Source organism: Lissotriton vulgaris, chromosome 7, assembly GCF_964263255.1.
Source record: "Lissotriton vulgaris chromosome 7, aLisVul1.2, whole genome shotgun sequence".
Taxonomy (NCBI): domain Eukaryota; kingdom Metazoa; phylum Chordata; class Amphibia; order Caudata; family Salamandridae; genus Lissotriton; species Lissotriton vulgaris.
Genome location: NC_141695.1, coordinates 1,378,074,612 through 1,378,091,327, shown reverse-complemented (window position 1 = coordinate 1,378,091,327; position 16,716 = coordinate 1,378,074,612).

Genomic DNA, 16,716 nt, shown 5'->3' with positions numbered 1-16,716 from the left:
TCTGCTCCTTTCTGTGCCAAACTGATTTGTTTATCAGTAAGGTTAAAAATGGAAAATAATGACGTTGTGTTGATTAAACGCCAAGGCACATAGCCTGAACGAAGATTTTGCAGCATCCAGCCTAATTGTATAATAGAACGTAATTGTGACTGGCCATGTTGTAACATTAGCAAGTCTCTGTCTATCACATCAAAGGCAGAGGATACAATATTGTCCAACGAATATATTCTGGAAGACAGAGTCATTAACCCATTGTCCACTACAGAAAGTGATTTTTCCAAATTAATACGATCAATTTCTCGTATTTTTTCTGCTGTTTCAATTTGTGTGACTTTCCAAGCCTCGTTGTACGCAGCATAGATACTGGTCGCTATGAAACGCTTTTGACGCTGTTTGCGTGGTCCAAGAATGAAATCGCGCAAATCAGCACCATCTTTTAGTAAAGACAAGTGTTGCTTAATTTCAGCCAGTGTGGATGTTCCTAGCCATTCAAGGCAGAGTTTCCCTACACTGTATGTTGTTACTATCCCTGGATGTTGTCTCTGGGAGTATCTAGGGTCTTGTCTGGTCATTTGTAACCCCTGTGTTTTGTTCAGGAATCTATCTTGACAGTTGTTTGTGTCAGTAGGCCAGATTAACCACTTTTTCCAATCAGGATGTGTTCTGTTAAAATGTAAAATTTGTGATACGTCTAACTCAATATCTGTAGTTGTATTTTCAGGTATTGGCTTTGGAATAAACGGTTTGTTTAGGTCTTTGATCTTAGCTAGGCCAAGACAGGATGTTTGGTGTATTGTGTCATTTAAAAACATCATTTTTTCTGGTATCATGCAGGTTCTGAATAGTGCTTCAAGGCCTTGTACCTGCCAATCTTTTGTACCCCAAATTGTTTTCGTTTCAATGTTATTTTTCCAATAATCAAAACCAAATGTCATCATTTTTTCATAAAATGCTTCTGAATATATCAATTTAGAATTTGTCAGCATTGTTTTCATACCTGTTTTATCTAACAGTTTGTAATAAAACGTTTCTGCATCACTGGTGTTAAACCCTGGGAAGTATTTGAATTTCTCAAAGAATGTTTTAGAACTGCTTTTAGGTGGTGTAGCACAATGTTCCCATTGATTATACATAAAAACATTTCTAGGCTGTGCAGATTTATGCAAGTAATGATCACCATAATGTGTGTAGCAGAATAATTGCTCATAACTAGATGAACCTTGTAAATAATCATGTTCTGTGAATCTAGCTGACATTACTAAATCAGACATCATGTCATTAATACTGTTAAAGTCCCAATCATCAGAGAATGTACTATCTTTTACAAAGTCACTTAAGGAAACCTTCAGTTGATGAGGATACATCAGGATTTCGACCGGACCATAGATCTCATAGTCAGTTTTCTCCCATACTACCCCACCAGGTATTGGAATTGCTGTGACATTTACTGTTGACAGTTTTCTTTTCTTCACGTGTGATGATCTGTGTGGTTTGAGGACTAAGTTGATGTTCTGACTTGCTGTGTCCATTGTACTATATTTTCCCTCAATGAATTTTCCCAAACAAAGTACCATGATTAGCCAAAGCAGGAGGAAAAATACACCTAGACCGAACCAGAACTCTAACCAAGGGGAAATAAGGTAGATTTCCTTCAGTTGATGAAAGAGTTCCGTTGCTTTTTCTTTAAAAGTCTTTTTTGTTTCTGGCATCACTTCGGGGTCGTTTTGATCTTCAGAGAAGTTGTCGAAGTTGATGAAATAACCAGAGGCAGTTCTGCCAATTGTTGGGATTGTTCTTTCAATCTGTCTTTCGGTAGCACTTTCTGATGCCACATTATTGTAGACTGGTGTTTCTTGACGAACTGTTTCAATCTGTGTCTCAAGAGGCACGAGTTCCATGGCATTATTGCATAGTCCTTCTCTGTGCACTGCAGGCTGATCGAATGTGATTAGTCTTTCAGTTTGAACCTCTTGGATTGTTGCAAGTTTGGGTATTCTGTTGTTTCTTGGGAGTCCACTGGGCCTACTGTTGATTATAGGCCACATGGTTGTGGTTTTACCAGGTCGATAGACACGACTCTGTTCTCCTTTTTACCAGCAAGGGGCGGTAGTACAACTGATCTTGTTCCGGTGACTGCCAAGACAGGTACTGCTTTTCTGTAAGAAGGCCCAAATTCCTTCTTTACCGCGATTTTTTCTCTGACTAGATCCCCAATCTTTGGAATCCAGACAGGCCTTGCTGGGGCTGTTGCTTGTGGTGCCTCGTCAGTGGTATCTGGCTGTTGCTTTAACTTTATGTTGCTTAAGGATTTTCTTGTTTCATTCAGTTCCTGTAAAACAGCCAAGCGATCTTTGATGTCAAAGTCTGTTGTTTTTTCTTGTACCACTGACATCTGACTATCGAGGTCCTGAATGTTCATTCTAATTCCGAACAATAGTTCGTATGGGCTGAAACCTTTTAGAGAATTTCTTGGCAAATTGTTAAGACTGGACTGGACACTTATTAGATGTTTGACCCACCCAGCGCCTGAACCTAATACCTTTGCTGTTATAGATCGCTTTATGTCCCGGTTTTTTCTTTCAACCACACTATTCCCTTCGGGGTGTGATGGACAAGAATACCGCAACCCAATTCCCATGCTGGCCATGGGCTCCTTATAAGCTCGAGAGCTAAAAGCAGGACCCTGGTCAGAATGGAACGTGGTAATTGCGTATGTGCCGATAAAGACTCGCAGATCTTTTATAACCGTTCTAGCGTCAGCCGAGCGCTGGGGCCACATTTTTTAAGTGTGTTTAGCCTTAAGGATGTACAATGGGACGCGCTTCTCTTCTTTGATTGCGCAGATAGACCGCCTTATGCTGTCTATCAGGGTTCCTGAAACTACACTGGCCTGTTCATTACTGCGATCTCTGTTGCAGTTTTCACAATTTTGAGCAAAACATTGAATATCTATGCTCATTCCTGGCCACCAGTACTCTGATTGTAATACTTTCAGAGAATCCTTAATTGTTTGATGTCTCAGACCCAACCCCATGTGTGCTTCCAGTAAGAGGAAGCCCCTCCTGCTCCTGTTTGGAATTACTCTGTCCCCCACTCCAGGGATTCGAGCAAAAGGAACGGAGTTTGCATTGATTACGTATGCATAATTGAGTGGATAGTTCACGGGTAGTGCTGCACAGTCGCCTTTTACGATCGTTTTTACTGCCAGCAGGGTTTCCCCGTCTATGTATTTTTCTGTACGCTTTTTTGTGGCTGCGGAAGCCGGTTTAGTTGCTTCCGCTGTGGCTGTATTAGCCAATGAATTCCCTGCAACGTGAACGCCATCACGTTGAAGACTCTGTGCGTGTATCACGTGAGTCTTTTGTAGTTCTTTGTGTAAAAGAGCTACCTGTTTCCAGAGCAATTTATGCTTTATTGTGGCACCTGTGTCATCTTTGTAATCGTTTTCAATCCAACTCTGCAGTTTATTGTTGTAAGAGTTGACGCAAAAATGAGAATCACACACGATAAGTGTCGGGAATTCACGTTCTGCATTTTCGAGCGCCATCTTTAAAGATCTGATTTCAGTTCTCTGAACCGAACAGTTTCTTACAGATTCAGTTTTTGTTACTTTCGGTCTGAATTTACCGCACAGCCAATGACCTTTAACAATCGCACATGCTGCATCGTAGTATTTGCTCTCTACGTTGAAATGCTGTACAAATCTATCTGTATAGATTATACAGGCGTACTGTGGGAGAGGCAGAAGTTCGATTGGCATAGGATATTCTTCTTCATATTCTAAATCATTCAGTTCTTCGAATTGCGGGGCGAAATAGTACTTCACATCTTCCGCACCTAGAGAATCTACACACTGTATCCATTTCGGATCCAGTGACACTGTAGGCATGTATACTGGGCTGAATAGCGCCTCGAAGGCGGATTTCGCTGTGAGGATATTAATCCTTTTACCGTGTGCTAGTTCTCGTTCATTTGCTAATGCGATTTGCACTGCTTTCACAGTTCTTTCTGTGTGACTGAATGTTTTTTCTGCTTGTGTGTACAAGTGAGATTTAATTGAAATTGGTACCTTTTCTCCCTCATTAGAGGTTAGGTACGTGAATCCGCATCCTCCTGGGATGACTCGGATTACAAGATCGTGTGTATTGTCACGTGTATCTAATTTAGTTTTAGCTAACATGTCTGTTTGCAGTGATCTCAAAATTTCTGTGTGTTTTTGAGTCCAATTGATTTGTTTAAAATCAGGTTTGATTAGTTCGTAGAGAGGTTTAACCCTCTCTGCGTAATTTAGGATGTAAGTTCTTCCGAAATTCAGAAAACCTAGTATGGATTGTAAATTCTTCACTTTTTTGGAGCTTGGAGTACAGCGCACTTCTCTAAGAAGTTGTCCGCTAGGCTTTTCCCTTCACTTGATAACTCGTACCCTAAGAATAGTACTGTCAGATGGGCAATTCTAGACTTTTTAAAGTTGAATTTGTAACCCTCTGCTGCGAACCCAAGTATAATGGTGTTCACTCTTTTCAAGTGAGTATCCAAGGTGTCGTCTGTGAGATAGATATCATCTACGTAAGATAATGCCTCATCATCATATATTTGTAGTAACTCTGTTATCCTAGCTGAGAATAGTCCTGGGCTGTTCTTGAACCCCTGTGGGAGACGACAGAATTTTTTCTGCGACCCAAATGCTGAGAAAGCGGTCAAATATCTGCTTTCTGGTGCAATGTTTTGACAAAAGAAACCATTAGATATGTCTAATGTCGTTTTATATTTTTTCCTAACTATGTTATTCATTAGGGCTGCACTATGCGAGTTTTGTACTGCAAATGTCTAACAACATGCATTAAGGTGTCTGTAGTCCAAAACTAGACAATATGAATTGTCTGGCTTGGAGACAGGAAACAAAGGATTGTTCATTTGAGAGGTGCATGTTTCAATCACCCCCTGGTATTTAAGTTGATCTAAGATCTCCCTGACCTGTTTTTAAGCTTCTTGCTTAATGGGATACTGCCGTTGGGCAGTTGGTTCACTTTTTAATTGGATTTTGTGAGGAGGAGCTTCCTCATCCCATCCTACATGATTTTCATATAATGCCGGTGCCTGGGCTACTGCCCATTTCCTTGCATAGGTATATTTTTTATGAATCGGAATGTGATTCGAGAAGGCAGGCATAATCATTTCTTCGCCACGAGGGCACTCCCTGACAAACTCTGGGGGCCAATCTTTTTCAGCTAACAGAATATCATAGCCTTTTGAGAGCTTATCCCAAAATAGACCTCTTATTTTCCTAGTCTTATCACCCTCTATACGCAATGTTATTTCGTATATTTTATGGGGCTCGCTAAGTCTGGTGTCGGCAGTTTCAACCTGAATGAATTCATTCGTGTCCACTGTCTCCAGATGACTCATCAGGATCTTGCGGGCTATACTGATTTCTGCTGCACTGTCCAACATTGTCAATGCCCACTCCTCGTTTTTCAACTGTGTCCTCAGTATTCTCGGCATGGTTGATTACTCTAATACTGGCTACCTTCTTTTTTGGAAATTGAGATTTTTTACTCTGAGCAGGTTCCTTGTCTTTGGACTTGGTATGCTCTCCTGGGTCTGACCGTCCTCTTCTTTTCGATTTCTGCGAAAAAGATCGAGAGGGACGTGTATCAATACTTTGATATCTATCAGGCTTTTTCAGATTATCCCTATTTCTAAGGTTATATCTTTTCTCAGAGGGCTCCCTCTGGGGAGACTGGTGTTCTCGAGTCGGAGTTATTTCCCTCCGTCGAGGAGACCTTCCTCTGGACTGGAAAACTTTTTCCTTGGGAGTGGATTGTTTATTTCCATCCCAGCTCTTTTTAGGAGTGTTTGAATTATTTTTAATAAATAATTTTTCAGGATTTTCGAGCAGTTGGGGCTTAACTGGTTTTCCACCCAAGCTGTCTCTACCTAATTCTTCATAGCATTTTTCTATGATTCTGGCAAGCTCAACTGGCTGCTCTGTTATATCTGTTTCCTTCAACTTCTGGCGGATCGCCACAGATGCTGCTTCTCCCTTTATTTTGGCTAATAATATAGCCGAGACCTGCTTGAAGTCTTTCAGTAATTTCATACCAAGATTTAAAGCGGGCTCTGGACCATATTCATTTTGAACCTGTTTTAGCACTTCTGGTATTACCGCCATAGACGGAACACCATGTGTTTTTGTGTAAATGGAAGCAAAGACTGTACCCCAAGTGTCGCAGTCCTCTATGTGTGGTGCGATTCCCATAGGAAGGCAGATGGTCAAGATTCTGTGTTTCTCTATAGGGGTAGTATCAGGAAATACTGCCTCTATTTGAGTGATTTTCTGTGCTAACCAGAAAGGAATTTGTTCCCATTTTACGGGTGTTTTACCAAGACATGACTGTATGTTCTGTGGTGTAATTTTATTAGTGTTCCCCTGATGAGGGGTCAGCTGTGGTACATTAACAGCTGGTTGGACTGTTGCAGTCCGCATTACATATTGGACTAATTGCCTATGTATTTTAATTAATGTTTTTAGCTGTACTAACAGCTCTTCTTTAGACATTTTTGCAATGTCAGGATGTGGTGTGTTTCCGGCTAGAACCGGCCATGTTGCTCCTGGTCTACCTAGTGGACCGAGCCTGGTAATATGATCATTATGTTTTAGGGCGCCATTAAACCAGAGCAGGTGCTCTTGGAATTTTAGTGGGATTTCAGTCTACTCGAAAGGAGCGTACTCTTCCGGAGGTTCCTCTATTTTGTAATAGTGAGACTCTTTTGTTCTAGCGTTTGCCGCTGGAAAGTTTATCCATGAATAGAATACCTCTGTCTGCCGATATTCGTGTGCCTCTATCACGAAGATTACTGTACCACCTTGTGGTGTCAGTCCGTTTTCTATAAGTTTTAACGTTATAGATTTTCTTAAATGTGCCGGGATGATAATTGCATCCGGGTCTGTGTGTTCGGGACCCTGCTGAGTCGCATCTGCTGCGGCCCCAGTGGTTCCGTTTTCTCCTGGCATTGTATAAATGCAAGGTTTGCAGAGTAGGTCTCCAAGGAGACAAAGATTAGGTGCACAATATTTTGGAACACTGTATCCTTCAACGTTGAATAAACCAGAGCTTTACATAGGAATCTCTTTCTACTGAGTTCGGGCGGATTTTAACCTTTCACCCACTCCAGACGTCTATTGGAGTATTTACGGGAGAAAGGGGTCTGTGTGAAATATGCACGACTGAGTTACTCTAACGTCTTGCGTTAGTTTATCGCCTTACCAAACGTTGGGCGCCATGTAGCGTAGTTCCTATTTTCCCAATAGGCCCTGCGCATTGGAATAACATAAACAGTAGTATCGACGTAGAAGTACGGATCTTCCAGGCCTCTACTGACTATGCTAAACTTAATTGGGTTTGTTACCAACTAGCTCAGAGGTCACTGGAAACTTTCCTGACTGAAATAGGAAGTGATCAGCTTCCCTGGCACAGACAAGAAGGGATTCAGTTTTCCAACAACCGTGCAACATGACAACTTTGCTCCTCAGATCAAGAGTCAATCTCTAGGGTCGTGTGAAACAATAGACAGTTATTTTACTCAGTCAGGTTAGTGCAGTTTACTTTCACAATATGTAGAGAATAGAGAGACGGGCGTTTGTCAATAAAAGGTTAACATTTATTGAACAGACTTTTTTCTCGTACAAGAGAAATGTATTGCCACAATTGCAAGACTTGTTATGATAAAAAGTACGTACAGTAAGATAAGTATTGCGAAATAATACTGTAAAAGCATTGATATGGTTTCTTAGCCATACAATGGTTTAAAAGTAATAAAACATATATACATTCATATATACATTAGGCTAAAATACTCAACTGGTGCTTCTAACTACGCCTACCCCAGTGTGCCTGACCTAAGCCTAATACGTGGGAGGGGAGTAAGTAAGTAGCTTTAAGTTAAGTTGGTTTTGCCAAGGTTTGCTTCAAGAATGCTCACTAAGGGTTTAGTCAACACCATACCTCTGAATAGAATGATGGAGGTCGGGTATCTCCTTCAGGGAAACTCGGTATCCCAGTCACCCGCGAGGGTAGACCAGAAACGCTGGAGCTGGATTTCTCTGCAGGAAAAAGGCAGCGTCTCTCTTCAGCGCGTCGAGGAGGAGGAGGGGGGACAGCGTCCGCGGGCAGCTTGCATCTGCTGGGCTCTTTGCAGGGGGACGGCTGTTCAGCTCCTAAGTTCACCACACCATCGTTCGCGCTTTAGCAGCGATAATGGTATCAGCGGCTTGCATACAGCAGCTTTATCAAGCGACGGGCAACAGGCTATTGCTTAAGGCAACGTTGGTAGTATTTATACCTGAAAGGTGCCATGTTTGACGTAAGTTTGCTGGACATAAGACGTCAATAAAGATGTCACTTAGGAAGTGATCGCTATCAGTTGCTCATTAGAGTTCTATTACTAATCAAAACACAGCAAGCGGGGATTTCCAGGTTTGCTGAGTTTTTATCTTGTTGAAGAACTCGGAGTGTTAATCTAGGAATCTCAGATAGTGACTTCTGCTATGTCATTGCACTAATTGGTTGCAAAGGAAGTGGCAGAGAAAACTATTCTGGAATGTGGCTCTGTTCGTGTGAGGCCAGAAACGACTTTCTGAATATTGTACTTGAACGGTTATGCCAATATAGGGAATAAATGGATTTATAGCCGAATAGGGGCATAAGGTCACAGTATCGATCAGGATCCTAGATAAGCACGCAACATTGGGTGCTGAAAAAGTATTCGACAGGGTGGCCGGGGCTTATTTATGGGAAATCTTATCTAGAAAGGGATTTGGTCCCGGAATTTTAACCACTCCTAGAACTTTGTATACTGCTCCTAAAGCATCTATTCGTACCAATACTGAAATCTCGGCCCCTTTCCCAATTTCTCGTGGAACCCGACAAGGGTGTCCATGTTCCCCTTTACTTTTTGCATTTTTTTATATCGATCCTTTAGTTAATCGCCTTAATTTGGAAGAAAAAATAAAATCAATTCATGTAGCCCATACTAATTTTTGAGCGTTAGCATATGCTGACGATATTGTTGTCACTACAACAGACTAGAATTCTCTATTGTAATACCCCATCAATCTACGAACTACTTAAGGGGGAAGGAATGAGGGCGTGTTTCATGAAAGTGATCGAACAAAGTTATTATAAAAAGACGAGATTTAAGACGGCTAAAGCAGCATACGGTGTGTGGCAAAAGGTTCAACGACATTTGGGGATTGCAAAATTTGATAAGTACACACCTTTTGCCGCACATGGTCTACTACCTTCTCCCATTTTTGGTGACTTATTAGCAGTTAGATGGGGGACGGAAGGGCTACACTTCTTAGGTGATTTGTTTGTCGATGGCTTGTTGGTTTCTTTTCAAGAATTACAGATTAAGTTCTCCTTGACAAAAAATGATTTTTTAAAGTTTCTTCAAATTTGCAGTTTTTTACAAAGTCCAAGACACTTATCAGACATACGAATGAATAAAATTCCCCTTTTGGAGTATTTAGGGAAAAAAACATCAATTGGAACTCTGTACTCATGCTTGATGCAAGAATTTTCTGATGACTTGGAAAATTCTCAACTAAAATGGATAAATAAGTTGGGGATACCTGAAATTGATATGCATGAGTCAGTTATGCTTGTCAATGGAATTCTTATAAGTGGGATGATGAAATCACAATACTTTATGTGTATACAGGATTTTTATTATACCCCCAATAAGGTGGCGAAATGGAGCACGACAACTGGGACTCATTGTAATCACTGTGGTCTTTATGCTGCTGATGCAATACATATGTTTTTTCACTGTCCCAAGCTTGGGGAATTCTTTAATCAAATTGAGCTTTCCTTGGGGGTCGTCTTAAAGAATAATTTCAACATAACCACTGAGATGGTGTTGATTGGTTTGAGTACAGGTACCAGGGGCTTTCCAAGACCAAAAGCGGTAACTTGTTTTATTTTCATATGCATGACGGTAATACGAGCCTGTATTATAAGAGATTGGATCAACCCAGACCCTCCGTCATTTTTTAATTGGAGGGAAAGACTACTCCCAATGTATAATTTAGAATTAGCTATCTATAAAACTAGAGGATTTAAAAGGAGGGGTATAAGGACAAACATTTGGGCACCAATTACTGAATGGATTTAGAACTGCTTTTTTTGTTTTTCTTTGTTATGAAACTCATATTTTCTGAGTATGGTACCTGACTATATTGTATGATTTTGTGTAATTGACCGACTTTTTCTGTGTTTTCCTTGCATAAAATAATAATATTAGAAAAAATACAAAAAAGCACTGTTCTTCACTCTAATACTTCTGGCTCGAAGAGAGCGGTGCATCAAATTGATCTCAGCTTGTTCCCTAACTGAAGATGAGTGGATACATTCCATTCAGAGGGTATCAAATTTGGATTAAGCTGGCACAAAGCGGGAAAAAAAACATTTTTGGGAAAATTGCGATAAGTGTATGGAGAGGAGTTCTTTGGTCCAGATTTAAATTCTTTGGTCAGGGGTCTAACATAAGTTAATGTATTATAATTTGTTAATATTTAGATTTATGGTCTTCCCTATACACATATTTTGGTGCATGCTGATGGGCACGGGTGTAGTTTATTTTGTGTCGTCTGGTCCAATGATGATAAAATGTGCTATAAACAGACACCAATGTTTGGGGATGTCATTGGGGCATGTTTAAGAATCAGGATTGGGGTTGGCACTACCACAACGAAGCCGAAGGGGTGAGTCCCAGGGCATTCCATCTCTCCGTAAGGAGTGACCAGAAACCCCCCTAAACACCTGGCTACCTGTGATGGGCGGAAAACTCCCATCCTTGAATTTAAAGCATATTTGAAGGTAAATGAGGACCCTAAAAAATAATAATAATTAAACAAAAGAAATAAGTGCTACAGCCGGCTCCAACAGCAAAATGCATAAGATTAAAACAGTAAACATTTGTTACAAGTGCATGATAGAAGACAAAAGATCTGTGTGAAATCTGGGAGACCCCTCTTTATGAAGTTGAACAGGGTCCCCCTGAATAGAATAAATTTCCTGGGTCAGGGCAAAACAGTTTATGAGAAAGGTAGATACCCAGGCAAAAACAACGTAAATATCTGGCAAAAAGTGCAATATAATACAATAAAACATACACAAGAAGGGAAATAGAACAACAACGTACTATGATGACATAGAAAATGTAATTATATTGATAAAAGTTGATATGGACATGTTCAATCATACAGGAAAATTGGGTTTTAAAATACATTAAAAATAAAGCAATTATTCAATCATGACAATATATAATGTTCGGGAAGGAATTTTTTTTTTAAAACATTGATAGTTCGCAGAACCTATTGGGGAGGCTGATGTCTGTCGACGCGTTTCGACACATACAATGTGTCTTCATCAGGACAATTTCAGCATAATTCTAAAATTTAAGAAAATATTATATTAGGTCACTCATTCTTGTGTTTTAATGATGTACAATTGTAGTAGATTATGATAATTCTACTGTAACATCTTGCCAGATAATTAATACAACAGCATAATATACCGCTAGATAAGGACATCTAACAATATTTACTGACTAAGGCATTATTAACAATAATTTTTTTTTTTTTTATCCTCATATTGCGAAAATTTTATGTATTTTGGAAAGTTTGGTTTCTGCCTCTGAAGCTTTTTTTTTGTACCGTCACTGCCCAATGGTCTCTCTTGTCTTGGGAGTTTTTCCCTTGTCTTGCTCAGTCAGAGGGGTACCTTTTCCATTTACATATAAACATATCTGTAGTCGAGAGGAGGGGAGCTAGCCACCTTGGCTACTCTATGAGTATCATACTCATAAACCAGATTATGCTTTCGCTTTAATCATAGGACAGTGTGTTCTGCCCTATCCTCAGAGGTCAGATGTTTTTCCATGATTTCCCAATATTTAAACCTCTTGCTAGTTTTTACCCTTCTATCTAGTTTATTTATCTTGATAGCTGAGTTCATCCACTCTACATGCGTCGGGGGTTGAGGACCAATCCACTTAATGCAGATCTCCCTTCTAGCTATCACCATTAATACAAAAAGTAACTTTGCTTCCATTACTGTTAATTTAGCTAACCCTGGTATGTTATCAATCCCAAAGAGAATAAGAGTTGTACTTACATTTAGATGTTTTTGAAATATTGAATTCAGCGTCTTACCAACTTCTTCCCAGAATATTCTCAGGGATGGGCAGCTCCAGAACATATGGACATCGTCTGCCCTTTCTTCCCCACATTTAGGGCATTTTTTGATTCCTGCGTTTTTGAATTTTTAAAGTTTTTTCGGTGTCCAATAGGCTCTATGCAGGATATACAGATGATTTCTTTTTAATGCCGCGGATTTTAATGTTGACCAACATTTCTCTATTGAATCTTCCCATATATTTACTAGGTCTTCTGAGGCCAGATCTTTTCCCCAGATTTGTTCTACCATCTGGGAACTTTCGTCTTCTTCTGTTATAAGGGTCCAATACCATTTTGCTACCTCCTTATTTATGGGTAGAATTTTTATCATTTCTTTTTCTACGGTCTTGTTATCTTTATCATGTGTTGGTATTGTCTTTGCCCAGCTGTTTAGTTGATAAAACTTGAATTTTGATATTGTTCCATTGGAGATCTTATATATTTCTTCCCATGTAATTAATGTTGACCCATTTAGAAGTTGACCCCAATATTTAATATTGCGTTGTTTTAAAGGGATGGCCATGGCATCTTTTAAACAGTCCGGAGTTCCGGGAGAATTCCATATCGGTGCCATTGCACTGTAATAAGGGATTTTTAAGATCGTTCTGATTTGTATCCAAAGTTTGACTGCCTCCTTCAGAACCTTTAGCTTGATTTTCTTAAAGTATTTTTGGTGACCAAATTTAAAAAGAAAGTGATCCTCAGCTTCTGTCATTACTTGCAGATATTCCGGGTAATATTGGTGTATTCTTAGGAGAGTCCGAATATTTTTAAATTGAAAAGCCCTGTAGTATTCTGTTAAGTCTGGACTTGCTATCCCTCCTTTCTCTTTTTTCCTCCTGAGTTTTTTCCATGAAATTCTGGTTCCCTTTCAATCTCTCCTTGCAGCTTTTTTAAATCAGCTTTTTTAAATTCCAAAGGAATAGTGTTGAATAGAAAGGTGTATTTTGGGAGTATAGTCATTTTTAAAATATTAGACCTCCCTATGAAGCTTAAAGGAAGGCTAGACCATACTTTAAGCAATTTTTGCACCTCTCGAGCTACTTTATTTAGATTGTTTTCGGGTATTTTATCTAAATTTTGATTTACCAAGATGCCCAAGTATTTTATCTCTTGCTTTATGTTGGGGCTGTTAAAGTGTGTATTCCATGTCATTATTTCTGTTTTTGTGTGGTTAACTAAGTATCCTGAAACTTCACCAAATTTACTAATGATTTTTTCTATAGCTGGTTTAGATTTTACATATTCATCGGTGAATAGCATCAAATCGTCTGCTTAGAGTGCCAGCTTTTTCTCCCATCCTTGATATTTAAAGGGAAATATTTCTTTACAGCTTCTAAGTTTATTTGCTAAGGGTTCTATATATAGGTTAAAAAGCAGGGGTGAGAGGGGGCACCCCTGTCTGGTGCCTCTGCCGATTTTGATGTTGCTCGTAAGGCTACCATTAACCAGAATTCTTGATCTTGGATTTTTATAGATTTCTCCTACTGCATGTAAAAAGGAGTCCCCTAGGTTATTTTTAGTCATTATGCTGGCCAGGAATGCCCAGTTTACTCTATCGAATGCCTTAGCGGCATCGACCGTTAGTCTTGTTAGAGGGATATTTTTTGCCGTAGCTATGTCTATAGCACTTATGAGTTCATGTGTTAGTTCATGTAGTTGCCTTCCTTTTGTGAAGCCCTTTTGGTCTGGATGTATAAGTTGAGGTGTGAGCTTTCCCAATCTTGTTGCCATTATTTTAGTAAAAATTTTATAATCTGCATTAAGCAGAGATATCGGCCGGTATGATTCACATTTTTTGGGGTCCTTTCCTGGCTTTAAAATGATTGTTATTACTGCGTCATTCCAGGTATCCGGCAGCCTTTCCTTTTGTTTAAAGACCATATTTGCTAGCTCTGTTATATGTGGGACTAATGTATCCATTAAAGTCAGAATGTAATGTAAAGAGAGAGAGGAACCCCTTGAAACGAGCAAGGGAATTGGGGTGTTAGACCTAAGTAAGAAACAGATTGATTCCCTTGGGATGTGTACAGGAAAAGCTAGAAAATTAGCTATAACAAAGTGAAGTATATTCCTCAAGTTAAAAATGTAAACAACATTCAGAGTACATAACAATTTATTGAAAAATTTAAAATAGCATACAGTACATTTGTAAAATAGTATGAACTCACAATTAAAAACAAATTTATATTTTTGTGACCTGCACAAAAGTATGGGACAGACAAAACTAAATTGTAAAACATAAAACTTGAAAGTTTACAAGGCGTACATTCACAGAAAAAGTTTCAAACAGCCCTGGTGTTATAACCTCACAATCTTATATGCATCAGGGAGGAACAACATGAATTGTACTTAAACTTGCGTCGACGCGTTTCGGTGGTTTTGCGTGTAATTCGGTGCCACCTTTATCAAGACTGTTTATTTTCGTTGTCTGTCATACAGTTGAATCCTCATAAGTCTCCTTTAGGTTTCCTTAACGTGGCGTTTCCTATAGGTTGTGGTGGCTGTGATTCTCAAGTAGTCAAGATGTTTTTACCATCTGCGAATAATTATTGTCATTCCTATCCAGTAATGTTTATGGGATTTAGTTCAGGTCCGTCGATCTGTGGACACTTTTGTATGATTAGCCGACCGCTATATCTGGCAAGCGTCAGGTTTCACTGCTGAGCCGATTCTAGAAATGGCCTCGATAAACCATTCAATTTTTGGGGACAATTTGTATTCATTCGAACAACAGACACCCACAGTGAAGCCACGCTACAGCCGAAACAGGGGATACGACTATCTGAAATACCCCAGGCTACAACCAAGACAAGGCAGCTAACCGCGCCCTCTTAAAAGATTTTTGAATACAAATTGTCCCCAAAAATTGAATGGTTTATCGAGGCCATTTCTAGAATCGGCTCAGCAGTGAAACCTGACGCTTGCCAGATATAGCGGTCGGCTAATCATACAAAAGTGTCCACAGATCGACAGACCTGAACTAAATCCCATAAACATTACTGGATAGGAATGACAATAATTATTCGCAGATGGTAAAAACATCTTGACTACTTGAGAATCACAGCCACCACAACCTATAGGAAACGCCACGTTAAGGAAACCTAAAGGAGACTTATGAGGATTCAACTGTATGACAGACAACGAAAATAAACAGTCTTGATAAAGGTGGCACCGAATTACACGCAAAACCACCGAAACGCGTCGACGCAAGTTTAAGTACAATTCATGTTGTTCCTCCCTGATGCATATAAGATTGTGAGGTTATAACACCAGGGCTGTTTGAAACTTTTTCTGTGAATGTACGCCTTGTAAACTTTCAAGTTTTATGTTTTACAATTTAGTTTTGTCTGTCCCATACTTTTGTGCAGGTCACAAAAATATAAATTTGTTTTTAATTGTGAGTTCATACTATTTTACAAATGTACTGTATGCTATTTTAAATTTTTCAATAAATTGTTATGTACTCTGAATGTTGTTTACATTTTTAACTTGAGGAATATACTTCACTTTGTTATAGCTAATTTTCTAGCTTTTCCTGTACACATCCCAAGGGAATCAATCTGTTTCTTACTTCCATTAAAGTCAGATACAGCTCATTTGGCAATGCGTCTGGGCCTGCTGCTTTTCCTTTTTTTAGGGATTTTATTATATTTTTAACCTCAGTTCGTGAAATTTCCTTATTTAGCTCGTTTTTCTCCTCCTCCGACAGCTTTAAGACTGGCATGTCTACTAGATATCCCTTTATCTGTTCCTCAGATGGGTTGACATCTTCAGTGTATAATTCCAAGAAGAAGGTCACAAATTCATTTCTAATTTCCTCCTCCGCTGAGGTCAAGCTTGTTTGACCTTGTCTTATTAAGGTTTTTACTCTATTTCTTGCCATGTCAGTTTTTAATTTCCATGCGAGCCATTTTCCGCATCCCTCCCCGTATTCATGATTTGCCAGTTTGCTTGCTTCCCACTTAGTTTTTACTCTTTCTTCAAGAATGTCACTTAGGGAGTCCTTTTGTCTTTGTCTATCTTTTTGCAAGCTTTCTTTTTTGTCTAGATCTTTTTCTATTAGTATTTGGGTATCTAGAATATTTAAGTTTTTTTCTAAATCTGTTATTTCTTGTTTCGCTTTCTTTGATTTATGTATTCCGAGGTTAAGTAGTTTGCCCCTTAATACGGCCTTATATGTATCCCAAACTATTTGTTTTGAAGTTCCTGTTTTATTGTTTTCAAAAAAGTCTTCTGTTTCTTCTTTAAGTGCTTGTACAATTTTCTGATCTAAAAACATGGCTCTCTCCACCGTAAACCTTCTATGTATCTGGGTTGTCTTAGTTTGTAGCGTTAACTGTACAGCGGAATGGTCTGATAGGTGGGCTGGAATATGAGTTAGGTTTGTTACATTTTCCAGTAGCCTTCGATTCCCGACGCGGCAGGTTTCTGGACCAGGGTCAGCGGACTCGATAATTCTCTCGCCTCGGTGC